Genomic DNA, 19,292 nt, shown 5'->3' with positions numbered 1-19,292 from the left:
ATACTTTGTGCTACATTTCATGTTCTATTAATTTACTTGTGAAGCGACGTGCTTGCGTACATTATCTGATTTTGACAATGTTTTATTAATGAACAGGGTTGTTACTTGTGTATATTATGCATCGCTTGGCTGCACTGCTTTTTCACTGATGTCATATTTTTCTATTATGTGCCTGCTGTGCTTATTTACTTAAATTATAATCATCACCTGATTAATTGTGCTGATATGGTTATGTATGTAGGTTATACTTGTGATTTATCTGCTTGCACCTTCGTGTTTACTTATTAAGATTACATACGAAAATTTATTTGCTTATGCTGATATGATGCTAATGACCTGTTTATTACGTAAGATATATGTTTGCTGCTGTGCGTATGGATTGCATATTTATACATTTCTGTTTGTTGTCATAACTACTCTTTAATTTGGTATATAGAAATGCTGATATATGGTGTACGAACATGGAGTTCAGGTCACACTATGGTATTAATTATAGATTGTTTGCTTGGCAGAGCCTCGTTGTAGAAATTGTGCTGCATCCACTTGATGACATTCTGTTCTCCGCTGGTATATTTACTCGCTATTGTATGTTTTTTGCTTATGCTCAGTGCCTTATATTTTTAAGATAAGAAAATGAACTGCTATAATTCGACGAACGACATTAGTACAAGAAACTTCATAGAAGTCACATGAGCTGGAGGTTTTATGGAAGCTGCATAAATTTATGCCAATAGGAAGGAAGCTAACGACATGACATGCCAATACTAGGTTTAGACCATTAACAATTATTACACTGCATTCTTCGTGAGCAATTGAAATAGGAAGTGACACTTGACACAAGAATTACTCCACATGTATGTTTCTGATTTGCCATGATTCTTGAAGTGGTGTACACACTGTGAAATATTACGATTTATTCACTCAAAGTCTTATGTGATCTTTCATACTACGTACTCGTACTTACTTACTGAAAGTTCTTCGAACTAAAGGCTGTTAGAGGTCATGTATGCATTTCTTTTGTTTAATGATGGACAAGGTAACCAAAATGTATCTTATAATTCATAATGAGTAGAAGATTCGGATCAGATGGATTACACAGAGGTTGTGTGTGGAAATTGTGTCTACGGATTGTATGGGATGATGAAGTTTGCACTAGGATTTTATCTGTACTTGATCGAGGAGACTGACTAGAAGAAAGAGTTGTTATGGAAGGGAAATGATATTGGCGATAAGGTTTATATGTGTCGACGTATTGAAGAGATGTTATTGAGGTATTGAGATTGTGTGAAGTTGATGATTATTGGAGTTTTGGTGGACAAGAGGTAAGGTAAATGATATTAATGATAGGGTTTATATGTATCGACGTAAGAGGTATTATTGAAGTATTAAGATTATGTGATGCTGATGATTATTGGAGTTTTGGTGGATAAGAGGTAAAGTAAGTGAGGAGCATATTTTTTTTGTTGGTTTATATGGAACAAGGAGGATGAAGATGGCAGACTAGAACACTCGAGTAGAAGGAAGATAGTCTACACACACACTTTGTTAAATCACTAAGCAGTATATACTTTTTTTGGAGAGAGAAAGTATTTGCATATCTTGGAACACTGACAGTTGTTCAGCAACAGTACATTTGATTTAACTTGGCAGACATTGCTCTTGACATGATGACTGCGACGTTGACTAACTATTATTGACTGTTATACATTGCTGCCACTACTACTTGATACACATGATGAACATCAAATTTTGACAGAATTGCATTTACACAGTTAACACTATTCAATTACACAGTAGCACTAATGTGGTCGAAAGATGAGTGAGTGTGTTTTGTGTGTTTTCCCTTCCTAATCCCAGATAATTGGTACCGACCTATCTCCTAAATATTATTTTTCTTGTTTGTTGTGGCTTGCACTGACACCCATAAATATTATAGGTTTACTGATATTTGTGTATTTGTAATAGTAATATGACAATTATCTGATATCATTTGTGTGTTTATTATAATTTGTGTGTTTAGTGTAAGAGCATTGAGAATAATTATGTAAAAGCAGTTGTGTGTGCATTCAAACTATTGTTCATGCCTGAACTGTCTGATTAGTGATGGTGAATATTATGGACTGTTACTTGCACTTTTTCTACATGATTGGTGCCACTAGGACATGTTTAATTTCTGCTGATAAACTCTGATGAACAGTGTGATTAGTGATAGTGAATATTACGGACTGCTGTCTGGACCTGTTCAACATTGCTAGGTGCCACTGATGAACTGCTTCTACTGAAATAATGTCACTTGTTGCTGTCTGCACCTGCTCAACATTGCTGCGTGCAACTGATGGAACTGCTTCTGCTGAAATGATGACACTTGTTGGTGTCTGCACCTGTTGAACATTACTGGGTGCCACTGATGGACTGCATCTATTGAAATAATGTCACTTGTTGGTGTCTGCACCTGCTCAACATTGCTGGGTGCCACTGATGGACTGCTTCTACTGAAATGATGTCACTTGTTGCTGTCTGCACCTGCTCAATATTACTGGGTGCCACTGTTGGAACTGTCAACCAGTGATGAGATGTCACTTGTTGCTGTCTGCACCTGTCAACATTACTGGGTGTCACTAATGGAACTGCTTCTACTGAAATAATGTCACTTGTTGGTGTCTGCACCTGTCAACATTACTGGAAGCCACTGATGGACTGCTTCTACTGAGATAATGTCACTTGTTGGTGTCTGCACCTGCTCAACATTACTGAGTGCCACTAATGGGTTACTTCTACTGAGATAATGTCACTTGTTGGTGTCTGCACCTGCTCAACATTACTGGGTGCCACTATTGGAACTGCTTCTACTGAAATAATGTTACTTCTAGCTGTCTGCACCTGTTCAACATTACTGGGTGCCACAGATGGAACTGCTTCTACTGAAATGAAGTCACTTATTGGCGTCTGCACCTACTCAACATTGCTGGGTGCCACTAATGGAACTGTTTCTGCTGAATGAAGTCACTTATTGGTGTCTGCACCTACTCAACATTGCTGGGTGCCACTAATGGAACTGCTTCTGCTGAATGATGTCACTTGTTGGTGTCTGCACCTGTTCAACATTGCTTGGTGTCACTAATGGAACTGCTTCTACTGACATAATGTCACTTGTTGGTGTCTGCACCTGTTCGACATTGCTGGGTGCCACTAATGGAACTGATTCTACTGAAATAATGTCACTTGTTGCTGTCTGCACCTGTTCAACATTGCTGGGTGCAACTGACGGAACTGTTTCTACTGAAATGACGTTACTTCTTGCTGTTTGCACCTGTGGGCCATTGCTGGGTGCTACTGTTGGAACTATCAACTACTTGTTTTTTGAATCATTGAAAGCATTTTATATGAACATTTGTATAAACTGATTTTTTGTGTATTGTGTAAACTATTATGTAAAGTCACATGTATGAAAGAATTTGTATTGCTTACTGTATTTTATATATTAGGTTATTGAAAGGTCAGTGCAAAGCCCTAATTTTATTTAATTATTTGATATTTACGTATTAATATTATCTTTTATTTTTGTCTGTATTTTTGTGGACGAATTTGGTGGTATTTTCACCACCAATGCTGGCAAAAATACCATCAAATTGTGGCCCGTGGAGGAAGGGCACATGAAAGGTGGCTACACTGAGCCACAGCGCCAGAGATTGCGCCAAAGAGTTATATTCCGCCGCCTCCACTGGCAGTGCTTATCGAGATGTGGTAGTAGTGAGTCGGTGTTGAGATGTTGTAGTAGGGAGTGCTTGTTCCATGTTTTATGCAGTTTTGATGGGCTAGACAGCAGATGTTGTTCGAATGGAGATATTGTAATGATCAGAGTGCTTTTCGTCAATATATATGAAGGTAAAAAAAATTCCCTTTTCTTTTTATTATTTCAATGTCTTAAATAATGCTTCATTACATGTTCAGTCAACAAAGCATCTGGCTTGTGTTCTTGTATTAGAGTGTAATTCTGGTTTTCTTACGCAATTATAGTATTTCAATTTTTTTAATTACTTCAGTATAAATGGTATTTAAAATTTCTTGTCTTATTGAAGAAGAACCGTGCCAGATGTGTACGTTGAATCACACTTCCACACACAGAACAGTTACACTTGTGTTTTGGTTTCGTAGGTTTTATAGTTGCTGGGGACTTAATTAATTAATTGTGTTAACGGAAATTTTCTTTCATTCTTTGTTGTTATTCTATGCAGTCAGATTGCGTACTAAAACCAGTCAGGGCCAACCGTTTACGAGACTGCGTATCCGGACAGTTAGCTACTAAAAATTAAAAGTATTTGCATTTCATATTTAAATAATTAAGCCCTCATGCAACGTTCCACACCATACAGTCATCCGTTGAGGGCGAAGAGACTTCCCTGCCGGGAAATGCGGATTCTCAGCCCCACAAATGGGAAAATTTTGCTTATTGACGAACCCATCCAGATAAATGTGGGCTTGGTCACTAAACCAAACGATATTCACTATACCATTGCCCACCGTGCCCCGCGGTCAACCGTGCAGTATGAACGTCCTGACGCTGACCGTTCACAAGTAATGACGATTTTATTTCGTATAGTTCAATAACTGTCACCCCGCGTAGTGGTTGCATGGATCTTTCATCCAATATCTCTCTAACAGAGGAGGTCATATTCTTTTGTACTACGCAAATCGACGATTAGGTAGACATCGACGTGGAGGAAATCGATTTAGATCCCATGCCAGAAGAAGGCGAAGAAATGGATGATGACGTTCCCGTCTGTCATCTGACCTGAAATGCAGAAAAACGTGAAATTGTAGCTGTATGTAAACACAGAACAATAATCGTTTACGGAATATTGTATCGATTTTATATTGTAATTGAAGTATTTTTTCTTTAATAGCACCTTTCATTTGACATGATTTTTATTAATAACCCTGTTAGTTATCAACTAGAAGTGGTAGGGTGATTAATATTAATGCGCAGAGATAACTACCCTTGTAGGTAGGTACCTAACTAATTTGCCCCAAAGCCCATGTGGATGATACGGGTTCAGAAGTAATTTGACTTCATGAAAAGTCTTATCAGAAGCTTAGTACCACGAATACTTCCACATTTTTATTTATATCTTTCCAGAGGAGTGGGTGAATATTAAAATTAGTGCCTCTCTTCACGCATAATGTGATGCTCCACAACTTTCATCCACGACGTTGTTCATTCGGAGTAAGTATTTTTGAGTTACAGGCATTGGAAGATGAGCACAACCCACTTTCTCCCCAGGTTTGTAAAAAGTGACCACCTTTGGCCTGAACCGATTTCAACTTTTAAGTGTCGTTTTAAGCAGAAGTTTTTGCTGTTTCATTCTGGAATTTTCAGTAGGATCTACCTTTTCGAACTAAAAGTGAAAAACTGAAGAAACTCCAAACATTTCGTAGTATTTCGCCTTCAGAAGTTTAGCAAAAGCCAACTCGTCTAACTTTTATTTGGAATGCCTAATGTCGATTAAAATTATTCTAGATCGTACATATTTATTGCCCAGCAAATTCCTAATTTTCCTGCACTGTAATATGCATAACCTATCCTTGTGTTTATCTGCCCCTATTATGTTTCCCCTCTACAGACCAATCCAGCGTGAAGTGAACTATTCCAGTATACCGTAGCGGATGTTGCTCTGTCTCATCTTATGGTAAGGGTTTCCCATAGATTTTCTTTCTCACCTATTAAGTCTCCTTTTCGCCCTTTATCTGTCGTCGTTGTTTGTATCGTTCTTCGACAGCATCGTTCTTCAGATTGCTGCAGTTTCTTTTTCTCTCGATATCTGATGATCTGTGTCCCACATCCATGCAATCTTGGGAGTTAAATGCATGTTTTCGGGAATACCTTCGTCATTTCCGTATCAATATTTAACACCAGTAGAGATCTTTTATGAAAGAAAACTTTCTTCGCCTATGCCAATCTGCTTCTCATATCTTTCTTGTATCAGCCGCAGTGTGTAATCTATCACAACAAAATCATTATTGTCGTTTCTACTGCCCTTCGTCAACTTAATTATCGCTGTATTTGCCACTGATCTTTTCTTTTTTTTGAGAAGTACGTTGGTAACTTCTTCTGTATTATCACGTCTCCATACCATCTCCTAACAGAACTGCCCGTTTCCGTCCAACGCCGATAGTAGTCGCACTGGATCTGGAGGACTCAGCGCTCTCAGCGGCTCCATACCGCGAACACCCTCTGCCAGCACGATATAGGACGGCTGGTGGCAGCCACTGAACCAACTTGCGCTTGATGCCTCTACGCTACGACGCCATCATTTGTGCTTAGTTCAGAGAGCCACTTGGGTGTTGATTTTATGTTTGGTGGACTCGGTTTCTTGCTGCATTATTTGTGTTGAGTCTTTGTACGCTTAGAAAAATAAGTAAATCTTCTCTTTATTGTGCTAACTTAGCCCCTAACCATTTCTGCTCGTGACCAGCTTTCCTACGACGACAGTTACTGCACGATTCTGTAAAACAGTTCAAACGGCTGTGAGCACTATGGGACATCTGAGATCATCAGTCCCCTAGGCTTAGAACTACTTAAACCTAACTAACCTAAGGACATCAAACACACCCATGCCCGAGGCAGGATTCGAACCTGCGACCGTAGCAGCAGCGCGGTTCCAGACTGAAGCGCCTAGAACCGCTCGGCCACAACGGCCGGTCACAATTCTGTAGTCCACCTCTTCTTACTGTTGTGTGCGGAGTCATGCACAACGCCTTTTGTTTTCTCGGTCGCTTATATTTTGCCAGAACAGCATTTCTGTCTTTTCACCTTGCACCTTGCACTTTCGAAACACTCTTCTTTCCCTTCATTGCGTCTTTGACAATAGTGAACAATAGTGGCCATAAGCTATAACACTTTCTCAAACCTGTACTCAAACATATCTGCCTTCATCTTCAGTTATATCCATTAGTGCTTTGAAAGTGAAACAAATTATAATTTGCCATTCCTTGTACCTTAGTGTCGGTGTTCTAAAGATTGTGACTGTACCAAATGTAATCTAAATGTTTATGTGACAAATAGCAGGGTACGACGTATGAATAAATGTATTTTGAACTTTCACCTTTAGGCTGCCTTAGGTACTCTGTGGTTCTAAACTGAGCGTTGCTGTAGGTGCAGCTGCATTATCCCGCAACGTCCACGATACCTCGGGAGTTGAACAAGACCGGCGGCCCCACGGGCAAACAGCGGAGACCTGCCGCGTCAATATTTGCGGAGCAGCGGGCTTGGCTCAGTTTGGCCCGTCCTCGCCCGGTCTGGTCTCCCGTTAAGGCCACGGCGCGCCGATTACGCCCCATCGCACGGTTTGCCAGACCCACCGTACCGAGGGCTAACAGCGCGGTAGTCAGCGGCAACAGATGTTTGCATGTTAGTAGCTTAGCAGCAGTGGATCAAAGTGCTTACTAGGCTAGAGTGATATACAGCACGAGAGAAAGAAACGTGTAGATGTACTGGAGGGGATCCGAAAAACAAGTACACGAGGGAAGCAAATCTGATCTTTAAGTATAAAGTTTGTGACCGAAAAAAAATTACAGCTTTGTATATCTGGAAAAAGCTTTCAACATGCAATATTAAGAGTGCATCAGATCCTAGCATGAACCAGAATGTCGGAAGACGAGATATCAAAATATTTGCAGATGGGTTCGATCTGGCGTTGAACCTAGTCTGAGCCACCCCTGCACACTAGTCTCCCATTTACGTCTCCGTATAGCTACTCCGCATTTTTTCCTTCCGCCACGAATAACTCTCCGTGCCAACCTCTTCATCTCAGAGTTTACGCCAATTATTTGCTCGATGTATTGGTTCAAATGACTCTAAGCACTATGCGACTTAACTTCTGAGGTCATCAGTCGCCTAGAACTTAGAACTAATTAAAGCTAACTAACCTAATTAAAGCTAACTAACGTAAGGACGTCAGCCGGCTGCGGTGGTCTAGCGGTTCTAGGCGCTCAGTCCGGAACCGCGCGACTGCTACGGTCGCAGGATCGAATCCTGCCTCGGGCATGGATGTGTGTGATGTCCTTAGGTTTAAGCAGTTCTAAGTTCTATGGGACTGATGACCACAGATATTAAGTCCCATAGTGCTCAGAGCCTAAGGACGTCACACACATCCATGCACGAGGCAGGATTCGAACCTGCAACCGTAGCGATCGCTCGGCTCCAGACTGTAGCGCCTAGAACCGCATAGCCACTCCGGCCGGCGCTCGGTGTATTCCGATATTTGTTTTCCTCTACAGTTTTTACCTTCTGCAGCTCCGTCTAAAAATACAGAGTTTATTCTCTGATGTTTCAACAGACGTAGTTCCATCTTGCATCATCTTTTGTCAGAGTTTTCCATATATTCTTTCCCTCGGTGATTCGGCGGAGAACGTCTTCATTCCTTATCTCACCAGTCCACCCAATTTTCCACATTCTTCGGGTAGCACCACATCTCTAATGCTTCGATGATCTTCTTTTCCGTTTGTCCCCCAGTCCATGTTTCACTACCGTACAATGCTGTCCTCCGAACTTACATTCTCAAATTAAGGCCTATGGTTGATACTAGTAGACTTCTCTTGGCCTTGAATACCCTTTTCTTCTAGTGCTAGTCTGCATTTCATGTCCTACCTGTTCCGTCCGTTGTGGGCTATTTTGCTGACTACATAGCAGAATTCACTCAGTTCGTCTGCTTCGAGATCACCAATCCTGATGTTGAGTTTCTTCATGTTCTCATTTCTGCTGCTTCACATTACTATCATCATTCTCCGATTTATTAACGTTCCATATTCTGTATTCATTAGACTGCTCATCCTATTCAGCAGGTACCGTAATTCTTCTTCACTTTCACTGAGGATGGCATTGTCATCAGTTAATCTTATCATCTATATCATTCACCTTGAATTTTAAATTAAAAAAAAGTTCAAATGTGTGTGAAATCTTATGGGACTTAACTGATAAGGTCATCAGTCCGTAAGCTTACACACTACTTAACCTAAATTATCCTAAGAACAGACACACACGCCCGTGCCCGAGGGAGGACTCGAACCTCCGCCGGGACCAGCCGCACAGTCAATGACTGCAGCGCCTTAGACCGCTCGGCTAATCCCAATTTTAAATCCACACTTTAATCTTTCTACTGTCATTCCTTCTTCGAAGTATTGATTGTACAGTAGGGGCGAAAGACTACATCGCTGTCTTACAGCGTCTTTGATCTGCGCACTTCGTTCTTTATCTTCCACACTTACTATTCCCTTTTTCTTCTTGTAGATGTTGTATATAACCCATCTCTCCCTATACCTTCCCCCTATTTTTCTAACAATTTCGAACATCTTGCTTTCGTCATTCTCGAACGCTTTTTCCAGATTGACAAATCCTACGAAAGTGTCTCAATTTTTCTTCAGTCTAGCTACTATTATCAAACGCATCGTCAGAATTGCCTCTCTGGTCTCTTTACCCTTCCTGAAGCCTAACTGCTCGTTGTCTAACAGATCCTCGATTTTCTTTCCCACCCTTCTATATTTTATTCTTGTCAGAAACTTGGATGCATGAGTTGTTAAGCAAGAAATGGTTCAAATGGCTCTGAGCACTATGCGACTTAACTTCTGAGGTCATCAGTCGCCTAGAACTTAGAACTAATTATACCTCACTAACCTAAGGACATCACACACATCCATGCCCGAGGCAGGATTCGAACCTGCGACCGTAGCGGTCGTCCAGTTCCAGACTGAAGCGCCTAGAACCGCACGGCCACTCGGTATTATCTATTCTTCCCGACTTTTTAATCTTTCTTCCAATCATCTTTTACTTTCTGATTCAATTACTGGATCCCGTGTCTCTTCTATATTGACTCCTGTTTCTTTTCTAATAAGTCAGACAAGTCTTCCTCCTCATAGAGGCCTTCAATGTCCTCTTTCTACCCATCCACTATCTCCTCTGAATGTAACAGTGGAATTCCCATTGCGCTCTTAATGTTACGACCCCAGCTTTTAATTTCACCGACGGCGTCCTTCCGACAGTTATTCTGTTCCGACTTTACAATTTTCATGCAGCTATTTCGACTTAGCTTTCCTGCACTTTCTATTTATTTTCTTCCTAAGCGACTTGTATTTCTGTATACCTAAACCTCCCTGAACATTTTTCATACGGCCTTCTTTCATCGATCAACTGAAGCACTTCTGCTGTTACCCTTGGTTTCTTCACAGTTACCTTCTTTTTACGTATGTTTGTCTTTCCAACGTCTGTGATTGTCCTGTTTAGAGAAGTTCATTTCTCTTCAACTGAAATCCTTACTAAGCTAACACTTATCGGAGTATCCAGAAACTGAGAGACCTTCAAAATTGCTCTTTCATTCCTTAGTGCTTCCGTATTTCTCTTCTTTTCGTATTGATTCTTCCTGACTAGTCTCTTAAGCTTCAGCCAACTCTTCATTACTACTAAATTGTGATCTGATTCTGTATCTTCTCCAGGGTACGCCTTACAATCCAGTATCTTCTTTCGGTATCTCTGATTGACCACGATGTAATCTAACTGAAATCTTCCCCGCATCTCCCGGCCTTTCCCAATTATACCTTCTCCTCTTGTGATTCTTCAAAGGGGCCTTCCGGAAGGCGTTCGATAGAGTTTCGCACTGTCACCTGATAAACAAAGTAAGAGCCTACGGAATATCAGACCAGCTGTGTGGCTGGTTTGAAGAGTTTTTAGCAAACAGAACACAGCATGTTGTTATCAATGGAGAGACGTCTACAGACGTTCAAGTAAGCTCTGGCGTGCCACAGGGGGGTGTTATGGGCCCATTGCTTTTCACAATATATATAAACGACCTAGTAGATAGTGTCGGAAGTTCCATGCAGCTTTTCGCGGATGATGCTGTAGTACGCAGAGAAGTTGCAGCATTAGAAAATTGTAGCGAAATGCAGGAAGATCTGCAGTGGATAGGCACTTGGTGCAGGGAGTTTCAACTGACCCTTAACATAGACAAATGTAATGTATTGCGAATACATAGAAAGAAGGATCCTTTATTGTATGGTTATATGATAGCGGAACAAACATTGGTAGTAGTTACTTCTGTAAAATGTCTGGGAGTATGCGTGCGGAACGATTTGAAGTGGAATGATCATAAAAAATTGATTGTTGGTAAGGTGGGTACCTGGTTGAGATTCATTGGGAGAGTCCTTAGAAAATGTAGTCCATCAACAAAGGAGGTGGCTTACAAAACACTCGTTCGACCTATACTTGAGTATTGCTCATCTGTGTGGGATCCGTACCAGATCGGGTTGACGGAGGAGATAGAGAAGATCGAAAGAAGAGCGGCGCGTTTCGTCACAGGGTTATTTGGTAAGCGTGATAGCGTTACGGAGATGTTTAGCAAACTCAAGTGGCAGACTCTGCAAGAGAGGCGCTCTGCATCGCGGTGTAGCTTGCTCGCCAGGTTTCGAGAGGGTGCGTTTCTGGATGAGGTATCGAATATATTGCTTCCCCCTACTTAAACCTCCAGAGGAGATAACGAATGTAAAATTAGAGAGATTCCAGCGCGCACGGAGGTTTTCAGACAGTCGTTCTTCCCGCGAACCATACGCGACTGGAACAGAAAAGGGAGGTAATGACAGTGGCACGTAAAGTGCCCTCCACCACACACCGTTGGGTGGCTTGCGGAGTATAAATGTAGATGTAGATGTATTCGCTCTTAGTGATATTTGTTGCAGAACTCAGTCAGTCCTTCTCCTGTTTCATTCCTAACACTATGCCCATATTCTCCAGAATCCCTTTCTTCTTCCCGTGTAACCACATGCAGATTCTGTATGACTATTAGATATCCATCTTTATATGAAGATAGTAACTGTTCTCGAAAGAACAGATACCATTGATGACCGTGCAGCTTCTCTAGAACAAATGATAATTAACTGAAACCCTCAGCTGCCGACAGGTTTTGTTGATATTCCTCGATGGGGATAGCTGAAAATGTGTGCCCCGCCCGGGACTCGAACCCGGGATCTCCTGCTTACATGGCAGACGCTCTATGCATCTGAGCCACCGAGGAGATAGATGAAGAGCGCGACTGCAGGGACTTATCCCTTGCATTACGTATGTAGATTGTGGACAGTTGGGAATGTGGGTCTCACTTGAAGCGTGCAAGGTATAAGTCCCTGCAATGGTGGCGTGGAATATCAGAAGTTTTAACATCGTTATCGTTTCGTTGGTTAATCATGCTTTTTCTCATGATGACCTTCCGCTTGGCAGCCCCCTCCCAGAGATCAGAATGGGGGACTAATACAGAATCTTTTGCCAATGAAGAGATCATCATTACACTTTCTTAGTCACAGGGCACAATATGTGTCTTTAATGCAGCGATATCAATTGCTTCTGCATCCCCATGCCGTTGATCATTGTTATATCTTCTGCCTTTCGGGGCAGTTTCCAAGCTCTGAAACTCCGTCCTCTCTGACAGCGCTGTTGGTAAAGTGAGGGGGACTTCTTTTGCTGGAAGTCATCGGCAGCCAAAGCTCATGATTTATTCAAAATTAAAGAGGTAGTGTGGTTTGAATCGGGACCAAAAATATACTGCTACTAATCACAGATGCTATTCCTAGGTCATAGTTGCCTTAGAAGAGCACCCACTCTGTCTTCCCACCTCTTTCTTCCTGCGTCCCAAGCCAAACCCCTTTCTTGGAAATAGGCCAGGCCGAGATCATGAAAGGCAGCACAAATATTTACTCCACCAGTAACAGCCGAGCATTTTATTGACCAATCAGATTGCTGAACTACCTCTGAAACCATGCCCATTTTGGAAATAGCCCAATTAGAGACCTAAGGTAACACACATATTTCACTCACATAACAACGGTAACGTTTCTCCACTCTTTCTTTAACTTTTCTTCTCTTATCTTTTTGAAAATAGGCCAATAAGACAGCTTCTATGTCAGTTTATTTCTGTTAATTACTGCTCAGTGTTTCACTCCTCTAAAACAGCCAGTCAGAGAGCTTCCTACGGTAAAGATAGATGTAGCATAAGGTAATTCTCGTGCAGTAGTGATGGTAGTTTCGTAATTGTTCCAGGTGCTCGTTCTGATAGCCATGGTAGGTATAACCTCTTTAGTATGTGGCTTATAACACGTTATGAAAATTTTTCGTAGCACTTGCTTCACACATTAACTGCATTTTTTCTTCACCTATAGCTAGTACTTTACAGTTACATTTTTTCATGAAGTATTACCTTTCCATTATCATAAAACAGCTATAACATATAGGTTAAATTCAGTGGCGACTCGTAAGTATACATTCTGGCTGTTCACAAATTTTTAAATTCGGGTAAATATGACGCTGTGAAATTAATAGCACCTCCTGTATAACGCTGCAGAGTGAAAATCTCATTCTGGGAACATCCCCCAGGCTGTGGCTAAGCCATATCTCCGCAATATCCTTTCTTTCAGGAGTGCTAGTTCTGCAAGGTTCGCAGGAGAGCTTCTATAAAGTTTGGAAGGTAGGAGAAGAGGTACTGGTAGAAGTAAAGCTGTGAGTACCGGGCGTGAGTCGTGCTTCGGTAGCTCAGTTGGGCAATCTGCGTTCGGCAGGGCAGCAGTGCGCACCGCGCTCGGCCGTCGACGCCGGTGCGCGCGCGGAGTGTTTTGTTTACTTCCTCGTCACCGAGCTTCTCAGTCGAACAAGCTCTAATGGCCAACTCTTACAGGAAGAACACTCTTCACCTTCTCAAATGAATACGCACGACCCAAAGCACTGGCCGTCGAACGCTTCCTACGCGAAGACGTGAAGATCCCCCGTGACGAGCTCATCGGCATACACCTATCGATCATTACCAGCGTCGTTTATGTTAAGATGACTTCCAACGCTGCCTGCAACGAGATTATTCAAAGGACGCGACATGGACTAAAATTTCGGCACTCCGACGGAAACGTGGGGCCTGTGGATGCCGACCATGTAGGACTTGGCCTTCGGACGATCCGTGTATTCGAACTGCCTTTCGAGGTGAATGAAGATGAAGTCATCGCGGCGCTACGCCCGTTCGGCAAAGTCCAGAGCCACGTAGCCGAGACAGGGGCACAGTTTACGGCGTATCCGGTGCTTAATGGTGTGAGACAAGTCCGAATCGATCTCAAACGGCACGTTCCATTGTACATTTCTATCGGCGGCTGCCGTGCGGTGGTCATTTACGACGGACAACCTCGAACATGTTCCGTTGTGACAAAGAAGGCCACGTCCGTAATGAATGCCTGCAACGCCGCATCACACAACTAAGGCCCGACGATACGATCACCGACAGAACCACGACCACCCTTCCAGTCACTTATGCGGCGACGCTGCACGTCCAGCCCAACCAAGACGCCGTTCATGTGCGTCTCTCTGGTCCGACACACCCGGAGTGGTCCCAGCACCTTGACACCGGCGATGCCGCCCGTGAAAATGTCCAACAGCCGGACACACCCATGCTAGACGATCACAAGAATACCAATGAGAGTGTTCTGGAGAATAACGACCGCATCATAGCACCCGCGGCTTTTGTACCGGAACGACGTGAATCTCTTCCTTCCTCAGACACCGAAACTCATTGCCGAAAGCAGAAGTCGCCCAAATGACGAAAAAATCGCCGCAAGACATCAGAATCGACCATTGAGCCCCCTCCGCAGGACGAAGAGATGGCACATCACTCTGACGGAGAACACGATAACACTTTCTCCTCTGCCACGGAGACGTGTCATCCACAAGACGGTGAACCGTCCAACAGAGATCGTGCGCAAGCCCCGCGCCCAGAAGCCATGGAACATAGCACGCCTGTTGTCACCGACGCAATTGAGCCGACTTGGCCAGCGCTGCCACCTCTCGCCGATGTCAAAACTGTCGGACATTTTTCATGGGCGGATGACACGGATTTCCCACCTCCATCTGATGCGGAAATGACATCTGTTCCTCCGTTAGACCGACACTAAAATGGGGGAAGTTTCTACGGCGACTCCTGCGACTTCTATGGACTTCCAGCATCCATCACAACAATCTTCACCAGCTACGAACCTATCGGCAGCACGGATCTCCCATCAGGCGTACCGAATAGCTACTATCAGTACTAATAATATCGGCTCCCACGCTAAACTTCAACTGCTCCGTGACACGCTAAGAGCAGCGGACATCGACATCGCCCTGTTAGAAGAACTGAGGACAGCAACTTGGACTGGGTGCTATGGATATGAGACGTATGCCGCCCCTGCAGCTATGGAACACACAGGCGCAGCCGTCCTCCTCCGAGAAGGGATTGCAGGTTCTGATGTCGCATACCTCCCAACAGCGCGAGGGGTGGCCATAACAGTTGAAGGACTCAAAATCATAAATCTCTACGCCCCATCGGGCACTGATAAAAGGAGGGATCGCTCCCAGTTCTACGCAGAAGATATCACGCCTTTATTCCTCGGCCGATACGATCATCTCATCGTAGGAGGAGATTTCAACTGTGTTCTCGAGCGCACAGACCAATACCCCCATTTCACCACATGTCCGGAACTTCGCTTCCTCGTCCGCCGCCTTCGTCTCCTCGACACTTGGCGATTGGTACACGGCGACCGCCCGGGGTATACACACATCACGAGCCGCTCCGCCAGCCGACTTGATAGAATATACATCTCTAACGCTCTAAAATCAGTTCTCCTCGACGCGGAACGTTGGCCGTCTGCCTTTTCGGATCATGACATCTACATCTGTACTATGAACCTACGTCGACGATCTATATGGCGCAGTGCAGGACCTTGGAAACTCAATGTCGCGCTACTGCGGGACCCTGAATGTCGACAACAGGTCACCGACACGTGGCACACCTGTGTTCAACGCATTATGCGTTACGAGACCACACTGCAGTGGTGGTTGCTGTGCGCCAAACCGGCCATCCGACGCACATTGACACACTATGGCAGAGCCAAAGCCAGGTGGAATCACCTTACAACTGATTTCTACTATAGCGCTCTACGTGAACTCATGGATCAACCTCCATCCCCGGATCGTCTCAAAGAAGCTCAACGCTTCAAGGCGAAGCTTTTAACCTTGACCAGATGCCGTCTAGAGGGAGCTATTGTACGAGCACGCAGCCAAGATAGGATTAACGGTGAAGAACCTTCTATGCATCATATTATTCAAAATGTTCGTCGACGCCGACAGGCTTTAATGACAACTTTAGACTTACCTGATGGACGACGGCTGATTTCGCAAGCTACCATTGCGGATGCATTCACAACGCACTATAGACTTTTCTATCAGGAAGTACCTGCCGGTGCAGAGGCAATTGCTGAGGTTGCCCAGGAGACACTTGGTACTCTAAACGCAGCAGCTGCAACCCTCCTGACTTCTGAAGTGACCACCGACGACGTCCAAGGCGCTGTGGCCCAAGGGTCTCTGAATCGATCTCCCGGCCCGGATGGTTTACCTCTCGAATTTTACAGAACCTTCCAAGATTTGATGATGCCACGATGGAGGGACATGTACTGGGAACTTTTGTCCGGCGCGGCGAACCCGCCACCAATGTTCATGGAAGGCTTACTTGTACCAGTCCCGAAACCCGCAGGAGGAACACGACTCGACAGTTATTGGCCGATCACGTTACTCAATTCCGACTTCAAGATTTTCACACGCCTTCTAGCAGTGCGACTCAAACATGTCATACGAGACATTGTTTCCCACGAACAAACATCTTTAGGCGGCGATCGTAATATACAGACAGCCCTCAGTGAATATCGAGATGTGATCGCTGTGGCAACACACTCGCGACTGCCAGGCGCTTTAATCTCCATCGACTTCAAAAGCGTTTGACCGCGTCAATCATGCATTCCTCAACGCAGTGATGGACCGAATGGCAATTCCCCCGACGTTCACGCAAGTGATTATGCGGCTCCTTCGTGGAGCAACGTCCAGACTTCTCTTCAACGGCAGACTTACAGAACCTATACGGATTGAACGCTCAGTACGGCAGGGTTGCCCTTTGTCGACGGTGCTTTATGCCATTGCGATGGAACCACTCATTTGCGGATTACGGCGACGTTTGAAAGGTATTCCCCTCCGGGATCATATGTTCCGCTGCCGAGCTTACGCGGACGACTTGGCCCTAGTCGTACGTTCAGCGGCCGACGTACAAGCTGCGATGCAGTGGATTACCCGTTACAGTGCAGGGGCAGGGAGCGCTATGAACGTGGCAAAATAAAGCGCCATGAAGATCGGCCGCTGCCTTCCCGCAGACAGCGTAGTCCCATTTCAACTGGTGGACACCCTTCGTTGTCTCGGGTTGGTGTACACGCGAGACATTCGCCGCACCTCGGCGATCAATTTTCGGGCGCTGCTGCAACGCATCCGGGCCAACATACAAAATCACATACTACGCCCGCTGACTATGTGCCAGAGAGTCACCTTCGTCAATACCCATCTGGCAGCCCGGATACCACATATAGCGCAGATTCTGTCCATCACTGCGACAATGGCGGCCAGATTACAGGCGGCTTTCGGCTATTTCATTTGTTCTGGACACATCTTCAAAGTCCAGTATGAAGCTCTCACCTTACCGAAGCGGGATGGTGGCCTCGATCTGGTTAATGTGAGAGCCAGGACTACGGCACTTTACACCAATACTATGCTCCGGTTATGGAAAAGCCAAAATGCTAGTTTTACTGGAATGTTGACTACCGAGCTCGCACCTGTTTCGAGACGCCCACCGACGTCTTTGGCACACATCCCACCTCTTTTTGGAGTACAGCTACATATGCACCGAGCTCCCCACGACCAGGAAGACGACCACCCGCGACATCTACCGCCTTCTCCGAAAGTCTCCACCCCGCAACCCCGTCGAAACACGTCACCCCCAGGTTTCATGGCCTACAGTTTGGAAAACGATCCACCAACCATATCACACCACTGACACCACCTCCATGTGGTACCTTCTCGTCAACGGCAAGTATATTACAAGACAGAAACTGCATCGCATCGCACTGGTGGACTCACCCCTGTGCCTCAAGTGCAATGTCGAAGATACAGATTTACATCGTTTTGAGTATGGGCCAGCAGCAGCTGTCTGGACCCTCGTACAGAAGATTGTGGATTTCTACCTCAGAGTACCACCACATCACGTTTCTCCTACCATGATGATATATCCCGACACGACCTACTTTCCATCGGCTAAGTGGCACGCCATCACATGGATCAGTGGCATGGCTGTCAACTACCTCTTCCGGGACGACATCGTCGATCCGGCGGACTTTTGGACACGCCTCCAAGTACATCACCACACCCTTCGCCGACATCGACGCTATCGGGCCACTTTCGCAAACTATTTACAGAGTATTTTCACCAACCCGCCTCAAAGTTGGAATCTGAACGAAACGTGTCAGCCAAGACTGGACGATCCTACGTTCCCCTTCAATGGTCAATGATAGAATGCATTTTGTTCTGATGGCGCGCCAAAGTGGAGCATGGCGCGGAAAGTATTCCAATTTTATTTCACTTCTCTTTTCTCCTCCTCTTCTAAGTTTTTTTTTCTCCTTACACATGTTTATCCCTTTCACACATAGCTCTCTATCTGCAGCCTCTTTGTTTTTCTTTCTCCTGTGCTCCCAAACAAAAAAAAAAAAAAACAAAAAAAAGGTTGCTGCTGATGGTGAGACTGTATACTCATTTATGTTAACAAAAAATAAAAATAAAAAAGAATAAAAAAAGAAGGCCGTTGCTGAAATATAGCTACCTTTTATGTTTTCCGTTTTCAAAGGATATTGTGTTATTTTATGAAGAACGTCGTCTTTTATTTTCATACACAAGAGGTTTTTATTTGTTTTCTTATAAGCTGCAAAAAACAAAAAAACTAACAAAAAATAAAATAAAAAGAAAAAACAAAAAAAGTTGGTAGAGCACTTGCTAAAAAAAAAGATGGTAGAGCACTTGCCCTCGAAAGGCAAAGGTCCCGAGTTCGAGTCTCGGTCGGGCACACAGTTTTAATCTGCCAGGAAGTTTCATATCAGCGCACACTCCGCTGCAGAGTGAAAATCTCATTCTGGATAATTAAATACTGTTTGTGACAGTAACGAAATAATATTTAAGCTTTCACTAATCTCCGTTTCGCATTTTTGTGTAAGTGGAAGTCTTCGTTCTTTTTTATTCTTCTGGGCAAATGTAGAAGATCCCTAATACATGTATTAGTTAACGAATTAACTTCCGGACTAAAAATCGGACATTCTTATGTTGCACCTACACAACAACTTACGCTTATTATATGCTTCTCTGTTAAATGTTCGCTTGTAGTCGC

The sequence above is a fragment of the Schistocerca piceifrons genome, chromosome 3 (genome assembly GCF_021461385.2).
Source record: "Schistocerca piceifrons isolate TAMUIC-IGC-003096 chromosome 3, iqSchPice1.1, whole genome shotgun sequence".
Lineage (NCBI taxonomy): Eukaryota > Metazoa > Arthropoda > Insecta > Orthoptera > Acrididae > Schistocerca > Schistocerca piceifrons.
This window is presented reverse-complemented; position numbering follows the sequence as displayed.